The sequence below is a fragment of the Daphnia pulicaria genome, unplaced genomic scaffold, assembly GCF_021234035.1.
Source record: "Daphnia pulicaria isolate SC F1-1A unplaced genomic scaffold, SC_F0-13Bv2 h1tg000057l, whole genome shotgun sequence".
NCBI classification, from domain to species: domain Eukaryota; kingdom Metazoa; phylum Arthropoda; class Branchiopoda; order Diplostraca; family Daphniidae; genus Daphnia; species Daphnia pulicaria.
In genome coordinates this window covers 303,958-322,469 of record NW_025804784.1, presented here as the reverse complement: position 1 = coordinate 322,469, position 18,512 = coordinate 303,958, and the positions used below count along the sequence as shown (strand labels likewise).

Sequence of the window (18,512 nt, the reverse complement as noted above, 5' to 3'; positions counted from 1 at the left end):
CAGTCCAAATTCGTAGATCAAAAATTTCAATGACATAGGGATAGGTTCAATTCATCAATAGGAATGATTCTGGATGAATTTCATTGCGAGTTTTTCAAAGTTGATCGCGCTTTTTATTTGCGATGGTTACCAGTCCAAATTCAATGAACAAACATTTCTGTCACTTTGAAGTGATTTTCTATTCATCCATTGGGACTGGGAGGGTAAATTTTCATTTTTGAATGTCAACGGCCATATCACGTAGAACGCACCTGGTCTCGTCAGCTCCCAGAAGTTAAGTTACGTCGAGTCCCGTTAGTACTTGGAAGGGTGACCGCTTGGGAATACGGGATGTCGTTGGCGATGGATAGTTTGTTTTCAATAAGAAATTTATTGAAATTTTTTTTCAATAACGATGGTTACTAGTCCAATTTCGTAGATGAAACATTTCAATGCCTTAGAGATAGGTTCAATGCATCTATAAGAATGATTCTGGATCAATTCCATTGAGAAATTGTCAAATTTTATCGCGTTTTTTAATCGCAATGGTTACCAGTCCAAATTCGTAGATCAAAAATTTCAATGACATAGGGATAGGTTCAATTCATCAATAGGAATGATTCTGGATGAATTTCATTGCGAGTTTTTCAAAGTTGATCGCGCTTTTTATTCGCGATGGTGACCAGTCCAAATTCAATGAACAAACATTTCTGTCACTTTGAAGTGATTTTCTATTCATCCATTGGGACTGGGAGGGTAAATTTTCATTTTTGAATGTCAACGGCCATATCACGTAGAACGCACCTGGTCTCGTCAGCTCCCAGAAGTTAAGTTACGTCGAGTCCCGTTAGTACTTGGAAGGGTGACCGCTTGGGAATACGGGATGTCGTTGGCGATGGATAGTTTGTTTTCAATAACAAATTTCTTGACATTTTTTTTCAATCACGATGGTTACCAGTCCAATTTCGTAGATGAAACATTTCAATGCCTTAGAGATAGGTTCAATTAATCTATAAGAATTATTCTGGATCAATTCCATTGAGAGTTTGTCAAATTTTATCGCGTTATTAATCGTGATGGTTACCAGTCCAAATTCGTAGATCAAAAATTTAAATGACATAGGGATAGGTTCAATTCATCAATAGGAATGATTCTGGATGAATTTCATTGCGAGTTTTTCAAAGTTGATCGCGCTTTTTATTTGCGATGGTTACCAGTCCAAATTCAATGAACAAACATTTCTGTCACTTTGAAGTGATTTTCTATTCATCCATTGGGACTGGGAGGGTAAATTTTCATTTTTGAATGTCAACGGCCATATCACGTAGAACGCACCTGGTCTCGTCAGCTCCCAGAAGTTAAGTTACGTCGAGTCCCGTTAGTACTTGGAAGGGTGACCGCTTGGGAATACGGGATGTCGTTGGCGATGGATAGTTTGTTTTCAATAAGAAATTTATTGAAATTTTTTTTCAATAACGATGGTTACTAGTCCAATTTCGTAGATGAAACATTTCAATGCCTTAGAGATAGGTTCAATGCATCTATAAGAATGATTCTGGATCAATTCCATTGAGAAATTGTCAAATTTTATCGCGTTTTTTAATCGCAATGGTTACCAGTCCAAATTCGTAGATCAAAAATTTCAATGACATAGGGATAGGTTCAATTCATCTATAGGAATGATTGTGGATGAATTTCATTGCGAGTTTTTCAAAGTTGATCGCGCTTTTTATTTGCGATGGTTACCAGTCCAAATTCAATGAACAAACATTTCTGTCACTTTGAAGTGATTTTCTATTCATCCATTGGGACTGGGAGGGTAAATTTTCATTTTTGAATGTCAACGGCCATATCACGTAGAACGCACCTGGTCTCGTCAGCTCCCAGAAGTTAAGTTACGTCGAGTCCCGTTAGTACTTGGAAGGGTGACCGCTCGGGAATACGGGATGTCGTTGGCGATGGATAGTTTGTTTTCAATAACAAATTTCTTGAAATTTTTTTTCAATAACGATGGTTACTAGTCCAATTTCGTAGATGAAACATTTCAATGCCTTAGAGATAGGTTCAATGCATCTATAAGAATGATTCTGGATCAATTCCATTGAGAAATTGTCAAATTTTATCGCGTTTTTTAATCGCAATGGTTACCAGTCCAAATTCGTAGATCAAAAATTTCAATGACATAGGGATAGGTTCAATTCATCTATAGGAATGATTCTGGATGAATTTCATTGCGAGTTTTTCAAAGTTGATCGCGCTTTTTATTTGCGATGGTTACCAGTCCAAATTCAATGAACAAACATTTCTGTCACTTTGAAGTGATTTTCTATTCATCCATTGGGACTGGGAGGGTAAATTTTCATTTTTGGATGTCAACGGCCATATCACGTAGAACGCACCTGGTCTCGTCAGCTCCCAGAAGTTAAGTTACGTCGAGTCCCGTTAGTACTTGGAAGGGTGACCGCTTGGGAATACGGGATGTCGTTGGCGATGGATAGTTTGTTTTCAATAACAAATTTCTTGAAATTTTTTTTCAATAACGATGGTTACTAGTCCAATTTCGTAGATGAAACATTTCAATGCCTTAGAGATAGGTTCAATGCATCTATAAGAATGATTCTGGATCAATTCCATTGAGAAATTGTCAAATTTTATCGCGTTTTTTAATCGCAATGGTTACCAGTCCAAATTCGTAGATCAAAAATTTCAATGACATAGGGATAGGTTCAATTCATCTATAGGAATGATTCTGGATGAATTTCATTGCGAGTTTTTCAAAGTTGATCGCGCTTTTTATTCGCGATGGTGACCAGTCCAAATTCAATGAACAAACATTTCTGTCACTTTGAAGTGATTTTCTATTCATCCATTGGGACTGGGAGGGTAAATTTTCATTTTTGGATGTCAACGGCCATATCACGTAGAACGCACCTGGTCTCGTCAGCTCCCAGAAGTTAAGTTACGTCGAGTCCCGTTAGTACTTGGAAGGGTGACCGCTTGGGAATACGGGATGTCGTTGGCGATGGATAGTTTGTTTTCAATAACAAATTTCTTGAAATTTTTTTTCAATAACGATGGTTACTAGTCCAATTTCGTAGATGAAACATTTCAATGCCTTAGAGATAGGTTCAATGCATCTATAAGAATGATTCTGGATCAATTCCATTGAGAAATTGTCAAATTTTATCGCGTTTTTTAATCGCAATGGTTACCAGTCCAAATTCGTAGATCAAAAATTTCAATGACATAGGGATAGGTTCAATTCATCTATAGGAATGATTCTGGATGAATTTCATTGCGAGTTTTTCAAAGTTGATCGCGCTTTTTATTCGCGATGGTGACCAGTCCAAATTCAATGAACAAACATTTCTGTCACTTTGAAGTGATTTTCTATTCATCCATTGGGACTGGGAGGGTAAATTTTCATTTTTGAATGTCAACGGCCATATCACGTAGAACGCACCTGGTCTCGTCAGCTCCCAGAAGTTAAGTTACGTCGAGTCCCGTTAGTACTTGGAAGGGTGACCGCTTGGGAATACGGGATGTCGTTGGCGATGGATAGTTTGTTTTCAATAACAAATTTCTTGACATTTTTTTTCAATCACGATGGTTACCAGTCCAATTTCGTAGATGAAACATTTCAATGCCTTAGAGATAGGTTCAATTAATCTATAAGAATTATTCTGGATCAATTCCATTGAGAGTTTGTCAAATTTTATCGCGTTATTAATCGTGATGGTTACCAGTCCAAATTCGTAGATCAAAAATTTCAATGACATAGGGATAGGTTCAATTCATCAATAGGAATGATTCTGGATGAATTTCATTGCGAGTTTTTCAAAGTTGATCGCGCTTTTTATTTGCGATGGTTACCAGTCCAAATTCAATGAACAAACATTTCTGTCACTTTGAAGTGATTTTCTATTCATCCATTGGGACTGGGAGGGTAAATTTTCATTTTTGAATGTCAACGGCCATATCACGTAGAACGCACCTGGTCTCGTCAGCTCCCAGAAGTTAAGTTACGTCGAGTCCCGTTAGTACTTGGAAGGGTGACCGCTTGGGAATACGGGATGTCGTTGGCGATGGATAGTTTGTTTTCAATAAGAAATTTATTGAAATTTTTTTTCAATAACGATGGTTACTAGTCCAATTTCGTAGATGAAACATTTCAATGCCTTAGAGATAGGTTCAATGCATCTATAAGAATGATTCTGGATCAATTCCATTGAGAAATTGTCAAATTTTATCGCGTTTTTTAATCGCAATGGTTACCAGTCCAAATTCGTAGATCAAAAATTTCAATGACATAGGGATAGGTTCAATTCATCAATAGGAATGATTCTGGATGAATTTCATTGCGAGTTTTTCAAAGTTGATCGCGCTTTTTATTCGCGATGGTGACCAGTCCAAATTCAATGAACAAACATTTCTGTCACTTTGAAGTGATTTTCTATTCATCCATTGGGACTGGGAGGGTAAATTTTCATTTTTGAATGTCAACGGCCATATCACGTAGAACGCACCTGGTCTCGTCAGCTCCCAGAAGTTAAGTTACGTCGAGTCCCGTTAGTACTTGGAAGGGTGACCGCTTGGGAATACGGGATGTCGTTGGCGATGGATAGTTTGTTTTCAATAACAAATTTCTTGACATTTTTTTTCAATCACGATGGTTACCAGTCCAATTTCGTAGATGAAACATTTCAATGCCTTAGAGATAGGTTCAATTAATCTATAAGAATTATTCTGGATCAATTCCATTGAGAGTTTGTCAAATTTTATCGCGTTATTAATCGTGATGGTTACCAGTCCAAATTCGTAGATCAAAAATTTCAATGACATAGGGATAGGTTCAATTCATCAATAGGAATGATTCTGGATGAATTTCATTGCGAGTTTTTCAAAGTTGATCGCGCTTTTTATTTGCGATGGTTACCAGTCCAAATTCAATGAACAAACATTTCTGTCACTTTGAAGTGATTTTCTATTCATCCATTGGGACTGGGAGGGTAAATTTTCATTTTTGAATGTCAACGGCCATATCACGTAGAACGCACCTGGTCTCGTCAGCTCCCAGAAGTTAAGTTACGTCGAGTCCCGTTAGTACTTGGAAGGGTGACCGCTTGGGAATACGGGATGTCGTTGGCGATGGATAGTTTGTTTTCAATAAGAAATTTATTGAAATTTTTTTTCAATAACGATGGTTACTAGTCCAATTTCGTAGATGAAACATTTCAATGCCTTAGAGATAGGTTCAATGCATCTATAAGAATGATTCTGGATCAATTCCATTGAGAAATTGTCAAATTTTATCGCGTTTTTTAATCGCAATGGTTACCAGTCCAAATTCGTAGATCAAAAATTTCAATGACATAGGGATAGGTTCAATTCATCAATAGGAATGATTCTGGATGAATTTCATTGCGAGTTTTTCAAAGTTGATCGCGCTTTTTATTCGCGATGGTGACCAGTCCAAATTCAATGAACAAACATTTCTGTCACTTTGAAGTGATTTTCTATTCATCCATTGGGACTGGGAGGGTAAATTTTCATTTTTGAATGTCAACGGCCATATCACGTAGAACGCACCTGGTCTCGTCAGCTCCCAGAAGTTAAGTTACGTCGAGTCCCGTTAGTACTTGGAAGGGTGACCGCTTGGGAATACGGGATGTCGTTGGCGATGGATAGTTTGTTTTCAATAACAAATTTCTTGACATTTTTTTTCAATCACGATGGTTACCAGTCCAATTTCGTAGATGAAACATTTCAATGCCTTAGAGATAGGTTCAATTAATCTATAAGAATTATTCTGGATCAATTCCATTGAGAGTTTGTCAAATTTTATCGCGTTATTAATCGTGATGGTTACCAGTCCAAATTCGTAGATCAAAAATTTAAATGACATAGGGATAGGTTCAATTCATCAATAGGAATGATTCTGGATGAATTTCATTGCGAGTTTTTCAAAGTTGATCGCGCTTTTTATTTGCGATGGTTACCAGTCCAAATTCAATGAACAAACATTTCTGTCACTTTGAAGTGATTTTCTATTCATCCATTGGGACTGGGAGGGTAAATTTTCATTTTTGAATGTCAACGGCCATATCACGTAGAACGCACCTGGTCTCGTCAGCTCCCAGAAGTTAAGTTACGTCGAGTCCCGTTAGTACTTGGAAGGGTGACCGCTTGGGAATACGGGATGTCGTTGGCGATGGATAGTTTGTTTTCAATAAGAAATTTATTGAAATTTTTTTTCAATAACGATGGTTACTAGTCCAATTTCGTAGATGAAACATTTCAATGCCTTAGAGATAGGTTCAATGCATCTATAAGAATGATTCTGGATCAATTCCATTGAGAAATTGTCAAATTTTATCGCGTTTTTTAATCGCAATGGTTACCAGTCCAAATTCGTAGATCAAAAATTTCAATGACATAGGGATAGGTTCAATTCATCTATAGGAATGATTGTGGATGAATTTCATTGCGAGTTTTTCAAAGTTGATCGCGCTTTTTATTTGCGATGGTTACCAGTCCAAATTCAATGAACAAACATTTCTGTCACTTTGAAGTGATTTTCTATTCATCCATTGGGACTGGGAGGGTAAATTTTCATTTTTGAATGTCAACGGCCATATCACGTAGAACGCACCTGGTCTCGTCAGCTCCCAGAAGTTAAGTTACGTCGAGTCCCGTTAGTACTTGGAAGGGTGACCGCTCGGGAATACGGGATGTCGTTGGCGATGGATAGTTTGTTTTCAATAACAAATTTCTTGAAATTTTTTTTCAATAACGATGGTTACTAGTCCAATTTCGTAGATGAAACATTTCAATGCCTTAGAGATAGGTTCAATGCATCTATAAGAATGATTCTGGATCAATTCCATTGAGAAATTGTCAAATTTTATCGCGTTTTTTAATCGCAATGGTTACCAGTCCAAATTCGTAGATCAAAAATTTCAATGACATAGGGATAGGTTCAATTCATCTATAGGAATGATTCTGGATGAATTTCATTGCGAGTTTTTCAAAGTTGATCGCGCTTTTTATTTGCGATGGTTACCAGTCCAAATTCAATGAACAAACATTTCTGTCACTTTGAAGTGATTTTCTATTCATCCATTGGGACTGGGAGGGTAAATTTTCATTTTTGGATGTCAACGGCCATATCACGTAGAACGCACCTGGTCTCGTCAGCTCCCAGAAGTTAAGTTACGTCGAGTCCCGTTAGTACTTGGAAGGGTGACCGCTTGGGAATACGGGATGTCGTTGGCGATGGATAGTTTGTTTTCAATAACAAATTTCTTGAAATTTTTTTTCAATAACGATGGTTACTAGTCCAATTTCGTAGATGAAACATTTCAATGCCTTAGAGATAGGTTCAATGCATCTATAAGAATGATTCTGGATCAATTCCATTGAGAAATTGTCAAATTTTATCGCGTTTTTTAATCGCAATGGTTACCAGTCCAAATTCGTAGATCAAAAATTTCAATGACATAGGGATAGGTTCAATTCATCTATAGGAATGATTCTGGATGAATTTCATTGCGAGTTTTTCAAAGTTGATCGCGCTTTTTATTCGCGATGGTGACCAGTCCAAATTCAATGAACAAACATTTCTGTCACTTTGAAGTGATTTTCTATTCATCCATTGGGACTGGGAGGGTAAATTTTCATTTTTGAATGTCAACGGCCATATCACGTAGAACGCACCTGGTCTCGTCAGCTCCCAGAAGTTAAGTTACGTCGAGTCCCGTTAGTACTTGGAAGGGTGACCGCTTGGGAATACGGGATGTCGTTGGCGATGGATAGTTTGTTTTCAATAACAAATTTCTTGACATTTTTTTTCAATCACGATGGTTACCAGTCCAATTTCGTAGATGAAACATTTCAATGCCTTAGAGATAGGTTCAATTAATCTATAAGAATTATTCTGGATCAATTCCATTGAGAGTTTGTCAAATTTTATCGCGTTATTAATCGTGATGGTTACCAGTCCAAATTCGTAGATCAAAAATTTCAATGACATAGGGATAGGTTCAATTCATCAATAGGAATGATTCTGGATGAATTTCATTGCGAGTTTTTCAAAGTTGATCGCGCTTTTTATTTGCGATGGTTACCAGTCCAAATTCAATGAACAAACATTTCTGTCACTTTGAAGTGATTTTCTATTCATCCATTGGGACTGGGAGGGTAAATTTTCATTTTTGAATGTCAACGGCCATATCACGTAGAACGCACCTGGTCTCGTCAGCTCCCAGAAGTTAAGTTACGTCGAGTCCCGTTAGTACTTGGAAGGGTGACCGCTTGGGAATACGGGATGTCGTTGGCGATGGATAGTTTGTTTTCAATAAGAAATTTATTGAAATTTTTTTTCAATAACGATGGTTACTAGTCCAATTTCGTAGATGAAACATTTCAATGCCTTAGAGATAGGTTCAATGCATCTATAAGAATGATTCTGGATCAATTCCATTGAGAAATTGTCAAATTTTATCGCGTTTTTTAATCGCAATGGTTACCAGTCCAAATTCGTAGATCAAAAATTTCAATGACATAGGGATAGGTTCAATTCATCTATAGGAATGATTCTGGATGAATTTCATTGCGAGTTTTTCAAAGTTGATCGCGCTTTTTATTTGCGATGGTTACCAGTCCAAATTCAATGAACAAACATTTCTGTCACTTTGAAGTGATTTTCTATTCATCCATTGGGACTGGGAGGGTAAATTTTCATTTTTGAATGTCAACGGCCATATCACGTAGAACGCACCTGGTCTCGTCAGCTCCCAGAAGTTAAGTTACGTCGAGTCCCGTTAGTACTTGGAAGGGTGACCGCTCGGGAATACGGGATGTCGTTGGCGATGGATAGTTTGTTTTCAATAACAAATTTCTTGAAATTTTTTTTCAATAACGATGGTTACTAGTCCAATTTCGTAGATGAAACATTTCAATGCCTTAGAGATAGGTTCAATGCATCTATAAGAATGATTCTGGATCAATTCCATTGAGAAATTGTCAAATTTTATCGCGTTTTTTAATCGCAATGGTTACCAGTCCAAATTCGTAGATCAAAAATTTCAATGACATAGGGATAGGTTCAATTCATCTATAGGAATGATTCTGGATGAATTTCATTGCGAGTTTTTCAAAGTTGATCGCGCTTTTTATTTGCGATGGTTACCAGTCCAAATTCAATGAACAAACATTTCTGTCACTTTGAAGTGATTTTCTATTCATCCATTGGGACTGGGAGGGTAAATTTTCATTTTTGGATGTCAACGGCCATATCACGTAGAACGCACCTGGTCTCGTCAGCTCCCAGAAGTTAAGTTACGTCGAGTCCCGTTAGTACTTGGAAGGGTGACCGCTTGGGAATACGGGATGTCGTTGGCGATGGATAGTTTGTTTTCAATAACAAATTTCTTGAAATTTTTTTTCAATAACGATGGTTACTAGTCCAATTTCGTAGATGAAACATTTCAATGCCTTAGAGATAGGTTCAATGCATCTATAAGAATGATTCTGGATCAATTCCATTGAGAAATTGTCAAATTTTATCGCGTTTTTTAATCGCAATGGTTACCAGTCCAAATTCGTAGATCAAAAATTTCAATGACATAGGGATAGGTTCAATTCATCTATAGGAATGATTCTGGATGAATTTCATTGCGAGTTTTTCAAAGTTGATCGCGCTTTTTATTCGCGATGGTGACCAGTCCAAATTCAATGAACAAACATTTCTGTCACTTTGAAGTGATTTTCTATTCATCCATTGGGACTGGGAGGGTAAATTTTCATTTTTGAATGTCAACGGCCATATCACGTAGAACGCACCTGGTCTCGTCAGCTCCCAGAAGTTAAGTTACGTCGAGTCCCGTTAGTACTTGGAAGGGTGACCGCTTGGGAATACGGGATGTCGTTGGCGATGGATAGTTTGTTTTCAATAACAAATTTCTTGACATTTTTTTTCAATCACGATGGTTACCAGTCCAATTTCGTAGATGAAACATTTCAATGCCTTAGAGATAGGTTCAATTAATCTATAAGAATTATTCTGGATCAATTCCATTGAGAGTTTGTCAAATTTTATCGCGTTATTAATCGTGATGGTTACCAGTCCAAATTCGTAGATCAAAAATTTCAATGACATAGGGATAGGTTCAATTCATCAATAGGAATGATTCTGGATGAATTTCATTGCGAGTTTTTCAAAGTTGATCGCGCTTTTTATTTGCGATGGTTACCAGTCCAAATTCAATGAACAAACATTTCTGTCACTTTGAAGTGATTTTCTATTCATCCATTGGGACTGGGAGGGTAAATTTTCATTTTTGAATGTCAACGGCCATATCACGTAGAACGCACCTGGTCTCGTCAGCTCCCAGAAGTTAAGTTACGTCGAGTCCCGTTAGTACTTGGAAGGGTGACCGCTTGGGAATACGGGATGTCGTTGGCGATGGATAGTTTGTTTTCAATAACAAATTTCTTGAAATTTTTTTTCAATAACGATGGTTACTAGTCCAATTTCGTAGATGAAACATTTCAATGCCTTAGAGATAGGTTCAATGCATCTATAAGAATGATTCTGGATCAATTCCATTGAGAAATTGTCAAATTTTATCACGTTTTTTAATCGCAATGGTTACCAGTCCAAATTCGTAGATCAAAAATTTCAATGACATAGGGATAGGTTCAATTCATCTATAGGAATGATTCTGGATGAATTTCATTGCGAGTTTTTCAAAGTTGATCGCGCTTTTTATTTGCGATGGTTACCAGTCCAAATTCAAAGAACAAACATTTCTGTCACTTTGAAGTGATTTTCTATTCATCCATTGGGAATGGGAGGGTAAATTTTCATTTTTGAATGTCAACGGCCATATCACGTAGAACGCACCTGGTCTCTTCAGCTCCCAGAAGTTAAGTTACGTCGAGTCCCGTTAGTACTCGGAAGGGTGACCGCTTGGGAATACGGGATGTCGTTGGCGATGGATAGTTTGTTTTCAATAACAAATTTCTTGAAATTTTTTTTCAATAACGATGGTTACCAGTCCAATTTCGTAGATGAAACATTTCAATGCCTTAGAGATAGGTTCAATGCATCTATAAGAATGATTCTGGATCAATTCCATTGAGAGTTTGTCAAATTTTATCGCGTTTTTTAATCGCAATGGTTACCAGTCCAAATTCGTAGATCAAAAATTTCAATGACATAGGGATAGGTTCAATTCATCTATAGGAATGATTCTGGATGAATTTCATTGCGAGTTTTTCAAAGTTGATCGCGCTTTTTATTTGCGATGGTTACCAGTCCAAATTCAAAGAACAAACATTTCTGTCACTTTGAAGTGATTTTCTATTCATCCATTGGGACTGGGAGGGTAAATTTTCATTTTTGAATGTCAACGGCCATATCACGTAGAACGCACCTGGTCTCGTCAGCTCCCAGAAGTTAAGTTACGTCGAGTCCCGTTAGTACTTGAAAGGGTGACCGCTTGGGAATACGGGATGTCGTTGGCGATGGATAGTTTGTTTTCAATAACAAATTTCTTGAAATTTTTTTTCAATCACGATGGTTACCAGTCCAATTTCGTAGATGAAACATTTCAATGCCTTAGAGATAGGTTCAATTCATCTATAAGAATGATTCTGGATCAATTCCATTGAGAGTTTGTCAAATTTTATCGCGTTATTAATCGCAATGGTTACCAGTCCAAATTCGTAGATCAAAAATTTCAATGACATAGGGATAGGTTCAATTCATCAATAGGAATGATTCTGGATGAATTTCATTGCGAGTTTTTCAAAGTTGATCGCGCTTTTTATTCGCGATGGTTACCAGTCCAAATTCAATGAACAAACATTTCTGTCACTTTGAAGTGATTTTCTATTCATCCATTGGGACTGGGAGGGTAAATTTTCATTTTTGAATGTCAACGGCCATATCACGTAGAACGCACCTGGTCTCGTCAGCTCCCAGAAGTTAAGTAACGTCGAGTCCCGTTAGTACTTGGAAGGGTGACCGCTTGGGAATACGGGATGTCGTTGGCGATGGATAGTTTGTTTTCAATAACAAATTTCTTGAAATTTTTTTTCAATCACGATGGTTACCAGTCCAATTTCGTAGATGAAACATTTCAATGCCTTAGAGATAGGTTCAATGCATCTATAAGAATGATTCTGGATCAATTCCATTGAGAGTTTGTCAAATTTTATCGCGTTTTTTAATCGCAATGGTTACCAGTCCAAATTCGTAGATCAAAAATTTCAATGACATAGGGATAGGTTCAATTCATCTATAGGAATGATTCTGGATGAATTTCATTGCGAGTTTTTCAAAGTTGATCGCGCTTTTTATTTGCGATGGTTACCAGTCCAAATTCAAAGAACAAACATTTCTGTCACTTTGAAGTGATTTTCTATTCATCCATTGGGACTGGGAGGGTAAATTTTCATTTTTGAATGTCAACGGCCATATCACGTAGAACGCACCTGGTCTCGTCAGCTCCCAGAAGTTAAGTTACGTCGAGTCCCGTTAGTACTTGAAAGGGTGACCGCTTGGGAATACGGGATGTCGTTGGCGATGGATAGTTTGTTTTCAATAACAAATTTCTTGAAATTTTTTTTCAATCACGATGGTTACCAGTCCAATTTCGTAGATGAAACATTTCAATGCCTTAGAGATAGGTTCAATGCATCTATAAGAATGATTCTGGATCAATTCCATTGAGAGTTTGTCAAATTTTATCGCGTTTTTTAATCGCAATGGTTACCAGTCCAAATTCGTAGATCAAAAATTTCAATGACATAGGGATAGGTTCAATTCATCTATAGGAATGATTCTGGATGAATTTCATTGCGAGTTTTTCAAAGTTGATCGCGCTTTTTATTTGCGATGGTTACCAGTCCAAATTCAAAGAACAAACATTTCTGTCACTTTGAAGTGATTTTCTATTCATCCATTGGGACTGGGAGGGTAAATTTTCATTTTTGAATGTCAACGGCCATATCACGTAGAACGCACCTGGTCTCGTCAGCTCCCAGAAGTTAAGTTACGTCGAGTCCCGTTAGTACTTGAAAGGGTGACCGCTTGGGAATACGGGATGTCGTTGGCGATGGATAGTTTGTTTTCAATAACAAATTTCTTGAAATTTTTTTTCAATCACGATGGTTACCAGTCCAATTTCGTAGATGAAACATTTCAATGCCTTAGAGATAGGTTCAATTCATCTATAAGAATGATTCTGGATCAATTCCATTGAGAGTTTGTCAAATTTTATCGCGTTATTAATCGCAATGGTTACCAGTCCAAATTCGTAGATCAAAAATTTCAATGACATAGGGATAGGTTCAATTCATCAATAGGAATGATTCTGGATGAATTTCATTGCGAGTTTTTCAAAGTTGATCGCGCTTTTTATTCGCGATGGTTACCAGTCCAAATTCAATGAACAAACATTTCTGTCACTTTGAAGTGATTTTCTATTCATCCATTGGGACTGGGAGGGTAAATTTTCATTTTTGAATGTCAACGGCCATATCACGTAGAACGCACCTGGTCTCGTCAGCTCCCAGAAGTTAAGTAACGTCGAGTCCCGTTAGTACTTGGAAGGGTGACCGCTTGGGAATACGGGATGTCGTTGGCGATGGATAGTTTGTTTTCAATAACAAATTTCTTGAAATTTTTTTTCAATCACGATGGTTACCAGTCCAATTTCGTAGATGAAACATTTCAATGCCTTAGAGATAGGTTCAATGCATCTATAAGAATGATTCTGGATCAATTCCATTGAGAGTTTGTCAAATTTTATCGCGTTTTTTAATCGCAATGGTTACCAGTCCAAATTCGTAGATCAAAAATTTCAATGACATAGGGATAGGTTCAATTCATCTATAGGAATGATTCTGGATGAATTTCATTGCGAGTTTTTCAAAGTTGATCGCGCTTTTTATTCGCGATGGTTACCAGTCCAAATTCAATGAACAAACATTTCTGTCACTTTGAAGTGATTTTCTATTCATCCATTGGGACTGGGAGGGTAAATTTTCATTTTTGAATGTCAACGGCCATATCACGTAGAACGCACCTGGTCTCGTCAGCTCCCAGAAGTTAAGTAACGTCGAGTCCCGTTAGTACTTGGAAGGGTGACCGCTTGGGAATACGGGATGTCGTTGGCGATGGATAGTTTGTTTTCAATAACAAATTTCTTGAAATTTTTTTTCAATCACGATGGTTACCAGTCCAATTTCGTAGATGAAACATTTCAATGCCTTAGAGATAGGTTCAATGCATCTATAAGAATGATTCTGGATCAATTCCATTGAGAGTTTGTCAAATTTTATCGCGTTTTTTAATCGCAATGGTTACCAGTCCAAATTCGTAGATCAAAAATTTCAATGACATAGGGATAGGTTCAATTCATCTATAGGAATGATTCTGGATGAATTTCATTGCGAGTTTTTCAAAGTTGATCGCGCTTTTTATTTGCGATGGTTACCAGTCCAAATTCAAAGAACAAACATTTCTGTCACTTTGAAGTGATTTTCTATTCATCCATTGGGACTGGGAGGGTAAATTTTCATTTTTGAATGTCAACGGCCATATCACGTAGAACGCACCTGGTCTCGTCAGCTCCCAGAAGTTAAGTTACGTCGAGTCCCGTTAGTACTTGAAAGGGTGACCGCTTGGGAATACGGGATGTCGTTGGCGATGGATAGTTTGTTTTCAATAACAAATTTCTTGAAATTTTTTTTCAATCACGATGGTTACCAGTCCAATTTCGTAGATGAAACATTTCAATGCCTTAGAGATAGGTTCAATTCATCTATAAGAATGATTCTGGATCAATTCCATTGAGAGTTTGTCAAATTTTATCGCGTTATTAATCGCAATGGTTACCAGTCCAAATTCGTAGATCAAAAATTTCAATGACATAGGGATAGGTTCAATTCATCAATAGGAATGATTCTGGATGAATTTCATTGCGAGTTTTTCAAAGTTGATCGCGCTTTTTATTCGCGATGGTTACCAGTCCAAATTCAATGAACAAACATTTCTGTCACTTTGAAGTGATTTTCTATTCATCCATTGGGACTGGGAGGGTAAATTTTCATTTTTGAATGTCAACGGCTATATCACGTAGAACGCACCTGGTCTCGTCAGCTCCCAGAAGTTAAGTAACGTCGAGTCCCGTTAGTACTTGGAAGGGTGACCGCTTGGGAATACGGGATGTCGTTGGCGATGGATAGTTTGTTTTCAATAACAAATTTCTTGAAATTTTTTTTCAATCACGATGGTTACCAGTCCAATTTCGTAGATGAAACATTTCAATGCCTTAGAGATAGGTTCAATTCATCTATAAGAATGATTCTGGATCAATTCCATTGAGAGTTTGTCAAATTTTATCGCGTTATTAATCGCAATGGTTACCAGTCCAAATTCGTAGATCAAAAATTTCAATGACATAGGGATAGGTTCAATTCATCAATAGGAATGATTCTGGATGAATTTCATTGCGAGTTTTTCAAAGTTGATCGCGCTTTTTATTCGCGATGGTTACCAGTCCAAATTCAATGAACAAACATTTCTGTCACTTTGAAGTGATTTTCTATTCATCCATTGGGACTGGGAGGGTAAATTTTCATTTTTGAATGTCAACGGCCATATCACGTAGAACGCACCTGGTCTCGTCAGCTCCCAGAAGTTAAGTAACGTCGAGTCCCGTTAGTACTTGGAAGGGTGACCGCTTGGGAATACGGGATGTCGTTGGCGATGGATAGTTTGTTTTCAATAACAAATTTCTTGAAATTTTTTTTCAATAACGATGGTTACTAGTCCAATTTCGTAGATGAAACATTTCAATGCCTTAGAGATAGGTTCAATGCATCTATAAGAATGATTCTGGATCAATTCCATTGAGAAATTGTCAAATTTTATCACGTTTTTTAATCGCAATGGTTACCAGTCCAAATTCGTAGATCAAAAATTTCAATGACATAGGGATAGGTTCAATTCATCTATAGGAATGATTCTGGATGAATTTCATTGCGAGTTTTTCAAAGTTGATCGCGCTTTTTATTTGCGATGGTTACCAGTCCAAATTCAAAGAACAAACATTTCTGTCACTTTGAAGTGATTTTCTATTCATCCATTGGGACTGGGAGGGTAAATTTTCATTTTTGAATGTCAACGGCCATATCACGTAGAACGCACCTGGTCTCTTCAGCTCCCAGAAGTTAAGTTACGTCGAGTCCCGTTAGTACTTGGAAGGGTGACCGCTTGGGAATACGGGATGTCGTTGGCGATGGATAGTTTGTTTTCAATAACAAATTTCTTGAAATTTTTTTTCAATAACGATGGTTACCAGTCCAATTTCGTAGATGAAACATTTCAATGCCTTAGAGATAGGTTCAATGCATCTATAAGAATGATTCTGGATCAATTCCATTGAGAGTTTGTCAAATTTTATCGCGTTTTTTAATCGCAATGGTTACCAGTCCAAATTCGTAGATCAAAAATTTCAATGACATAGGGATAGGTTCAATTCATCTATAGGAATGATTCTGGATGAATTTCATTGCGAGTTTTTCAAAGTTGATCGCGCTTTTTATTTGCGATGGTTACCAGTCCAAATTCAAAGAACAAACATTTCTGTCACTTTGAAGTGATTTTCTATTCATCCATTGGGACTGGGAGGGTAAATTTTCATTTTTGAATGTCAACGGCCATATCACGTAGAACGCACCTGGTCTCGTCAGCTCCCAGAAGTTAAGTTACGTCGAGTCCCGTTAGTACTTGAAAGGGTGACCGCTTGGGAATACGGGATGTCGTTGGCGATGGATAGTTTGTTTTCAATAACAAATTTCTTGAAATTTTTTTTCAATCACGATGGTTACCAGTCCAATTTCGTAGATGAAACATTTCAATGCCTTAGAGATAGGTTCAATTCATCTATAAGAATGATTCTGGATCAATTCCATTGAGAGTTTGTCAAATTTTATCGCGTTATTAATCGCAATGGTTACCAGTCCAAATTCGTAGATCAAAAATTTCAATGACATAGGGATAGGTTCAATTCATCAATAGGAATGATTCTGGATGAATTTCATTGCGAGTTTTTCAAAGTTGATCGCGCTTTTTATTCGCGATGGTTACCAGTCCAAATTCAATGAACAAACATTTCTGTCACTTTGAAGTGATTTTCTATTCATCCATTGGGACTGGGAGGGTAAATTTTCATTTTTGAATGTCAACGGCCATATCACGTAGAACGCACCTGGTCTCGTCAGCTCCCAGAAGTTAAGTAACGTCGAGTCCCGTTAGTACTTGGAAGGGTGACCGCTTGGGAATACGGGATGTCGTTGGCGATGGATAGTTTGTTTTCAATAACAAATTTCTTGAAATTTTTTTTCAATCACGATGGTTACCAGTCCAATTTCGTAGATGAAACATTTCAATGCCTTAGAGATAGGTTCAATGCATCTATAAGAATGATTCTGGATCAATTCCATTGAGAGTTTGTCAAATTTTATCGCGTTTTTTAATCGCAATGGTTACCAGTCCAAATTCGTAGATCAAAAATTTCAATGACATAGGGATAGGTTCAATTCATCTATAGGAATGATTCTGGATGAATTTCATTGCGAGTTTTTCAAAGTTGATCGCGCTTTTTATTTGCGATGGTTACCAGTCCAAATTCAAAGAACAAACATTTCTGTCACTTTGAAGTGATTTTCTATTCATCCATTGGGACTGGGAGGGTAAATTTTCATTTTTGAATGTCAACGGCCATATCACGTAGAACGCACCTGGTCTCGTCAGCTCCCAGAAGTTAAGTTACGTCGAGTCCCGTTAGTACTTGAAAGGGTGACCGCTTGGGAATACGGGATGTCGTTGGCGATGGATAGTTTGTTTTCAATAACAAATTTCTTGAAATTTTTTTTCAATCACGATGGTTACCAGTCCAATTTCGTAGATGAAACATTTCAATGCCTTAGAGATAGGTTCAATTCATCTATAAGAATGATTCTGGATCAATTCCATTGAGAGTTTGTCAAATTTTATCGCGTTATTAATCGCAATGGTTACCAGTCCAAATTCGTAGATCAAAAATTTCAATGACATAGGGATAGGTTCAATTCATCAATAGGAATGATTCTGGATGAATTTCATTGCGAGTTTTTCAAAGTTGATCGCGCTTTTTATTCGCGATGGTTACCAGTCCAAATTCAATGAACAAACATTTTCGTCACTTTGAAGTGATTTTCTATTCATCCATTGGGACTGGGAGGGTAAATTTTCATTTTTGAATGTCAACGGCCATATCACGTAGAACGCACCTGGTCTCGTCAGCTCCCAGAAGTTAAGTAACGTCGAGTCCCGTTAGTACTTGGAAGGGTGACCGCTTGGGAATACGGGATGTCGTTGGCGATGGATAGTTTGTTTTCAATAACAAATTTCTTGAAATTTTTTTTCAATCACGATGGTTACCAGTCCAATTTCGTAGATGAAACATTTCAATGCC

The 18,512-nt window shown here is 37.3% G+C and overlaps 35 pseudogenes; all 35 read left to right on the top strand.

The window, feature by feature from the left end:
• The first annotated feature begins 223 nt into the window (after positions 1-223).
• Positions 224-342, top strand: LOC124317397 (annotated as a pseudogene).
• Positions 343-755: 413 nt separating this feature from the next.
• On the top strand, positions 756-874 carry LOC124317396 (annotated as a pseudogene).
• Positions 875-1,286: 412 nt separating this feature from the next.
• Positions 1,287-1,405, top strand: LOC124317395 (annotated as a pseudogene).
• Positions 1,406-1,818: 413 nt separating this feature from the next.
• LOC124317502 lies at positions 1,819-1,937 on the top strand (annotated as a pseudogene).
• A 413-nt stretch (positions 1,938-2,350) lies between these two features.
• On the top strand, positions 2,351-2,469 carry LOC124317393 (annotated as a pseudogene).
• Positions 2,470-2,882: 413 nt separating this feature from the next.
• LOC124317392 lies at positions 2,883-3,001 on the top strand (annotated as a pseudogene).
• Positions 3,002-3,414: 413 nt separating this feature from the next.
• Positions 3,415-3,533, top strand: LOC124317391 (annotated as a pseudogene).
• A 412-nt stretch (positions 3,534-3,945) lies between these two features.
• On the top strand, positions 3,946-4,064 carry LOC124317390 (annotated as a pseudogene).
• Positions 4,065-4,477: 413 nt separating this feature from the next.
• LOC124317389 lies at positions 4,478-4,596 on the top strand (annotated as a pseudogene).
• A 412-nt stretch (positions 4,597-5,008) lies between these two features.
• Positions 5,009-5,127, top strand: LOC124317388 (annotated as a pseudogene).
• A 413-nt stretch (positions 5,128-5,540) lies between these two features.
• On the top strand, positions 5,541-5,659 carry LOC124317387 (annotated as a pseudogene).
• A 412-nt stretch (positions 5,660-6,071) lies between these two features.
• On the top strand, positions 6,072-6,190 carry LOC124317386 (annotated as a pseudogene).
• Positions 6,191-6,603: 413 nt separating this feature from the next.
• Positions 6,604-6,722, top strand: LOC124317501 (annotated as a pseudogene).
• Positions 6,723-7,135: 413 nt separating this feature from the next.
• On the top strand, positions 7,136-7,254 carry LOC124317385 (annotated as a pseudogene).
• Positions 7,255-7,667: 413 nt separating this feature from the next.
• On the top strand, positions 7,668-7,786 carry LOC124317383 (annotated as a pseudogene).
• A 412-nt stretch (positions 7,787-8,198) lies between these two features.
• Positions 8,199-8,317, top strand: LOC124317381 (annotated as a pseudogene).
• Positions 8,318-8,730: 413 nt separating this feature from the next.
• On the top strand, positions 8,731-8,849 carry LOC124317500 (annotated as a pseudogene).
• Positions 8,850-9,262: 413 nt separating this feature from the next.
• Positions 9,263-9,381, top strand: LOC124317380 (annotated as a pseudogene).
• Positions 9,382-9,794: 413 nt separating this feature from the next.
• On the top strand, positions 9,795-9,913 carry LOC124317379 (annotated as a pseudogene).
• Positions 9,914-10,325: 412 nt separating this feature from the next.
• On the top strand, positions 10,326-10,444 carry LOC124317378 (annotated as a pseudogene).
• Positions 10,445-10,857: 413 nt separating this feature from the next.
• On the top strand, positions 10,858-10,976 carry LOC124316879 (annotated as a pseudogene).
• A 413-nt stretch (positions 10,977-11,389) lies between these two features.
• On the top strand, positions 11,390-11,508 carry LOC124317523 (annotated as a pseudogene).
• A 412-nt stretch (positions 11,509-11,920) lies between these two features.
• Positions 11,921-12,039, top strand: LOC124316982 (annotated as a pseudogene).
• Positions 12,040-12,452: 413 nt separating this feature from the next.
• On the top strand, positions 12,453-12,571 carry LOC124317522 (annotated as a pseudogene).
• Positions 12,572-12,984: 413 nt separating this feature from the next.
• Positions 12,985-13,103, top strand: LOC124317520 (annotated as a pseudogene).
• A 412-nt stretch (positions 13,104-13,515) lies between these two features.
• On the top strand, positions 13,516-13,634 carry LOC124316981 (annotated as a pseudogene).
• A 413-nt stretch (positions 13,635-14,047) lies between these two features.
• On the top strand, positions 14,048-14,166 carry LOC124316979 (annotated as a pseudogene).
• A 413-nt stretch (positions 14,167-14,579) lies between these two features.
• LOC124317519 lies at positions 14,580-14,698 on the top strand (annotated as a pseudogene).
• Positions 14,699-15,110: 412 nt separating this feature from the next.
• Positions 15,111-15,229, top strand: LOC124317027 (annotated as a pseudogene).
• Positions 15,230-15,641: 412 nt separating this feature from the next.
• On the top strand, positions 15,642-15,760 carry LOC124316978 (annotated as a pseudogene).
• Positions 15,761-16,173: 413 nt separating this feature from the next.
• Positions 16,174-16,292, top strand: LOC124317512 (annotated as a pseudogene).
• A 413-nt stretch (positions 16,293-16,705) lies between these two features.
• LOC124317518 lies at positions 16,706-16,824 on the top strand (annotated as a pseudogene).
• A 412-nt stretch (positions 16,825-17,236) lies between these two features.
• Positions 17,237-17,355, top strand: LOC124316977 (annotated as a pseudogene).
• A 413-nt stretch (positions 17,356-17,768) lies between these two features.
• On the top strand, positions 17,769-17,887 carry LOC124317517 (annotated as a pseudogene).
• Positions 17,888-18,299: 412 nt separating this feature from the next.
• Positions 18,300-18,418, top strand: LOC124316976 (annotated as a pseudogene).
• The last annotated feature ends 94 nt before the right edge of the window (positions 18,419-18,512 follow it).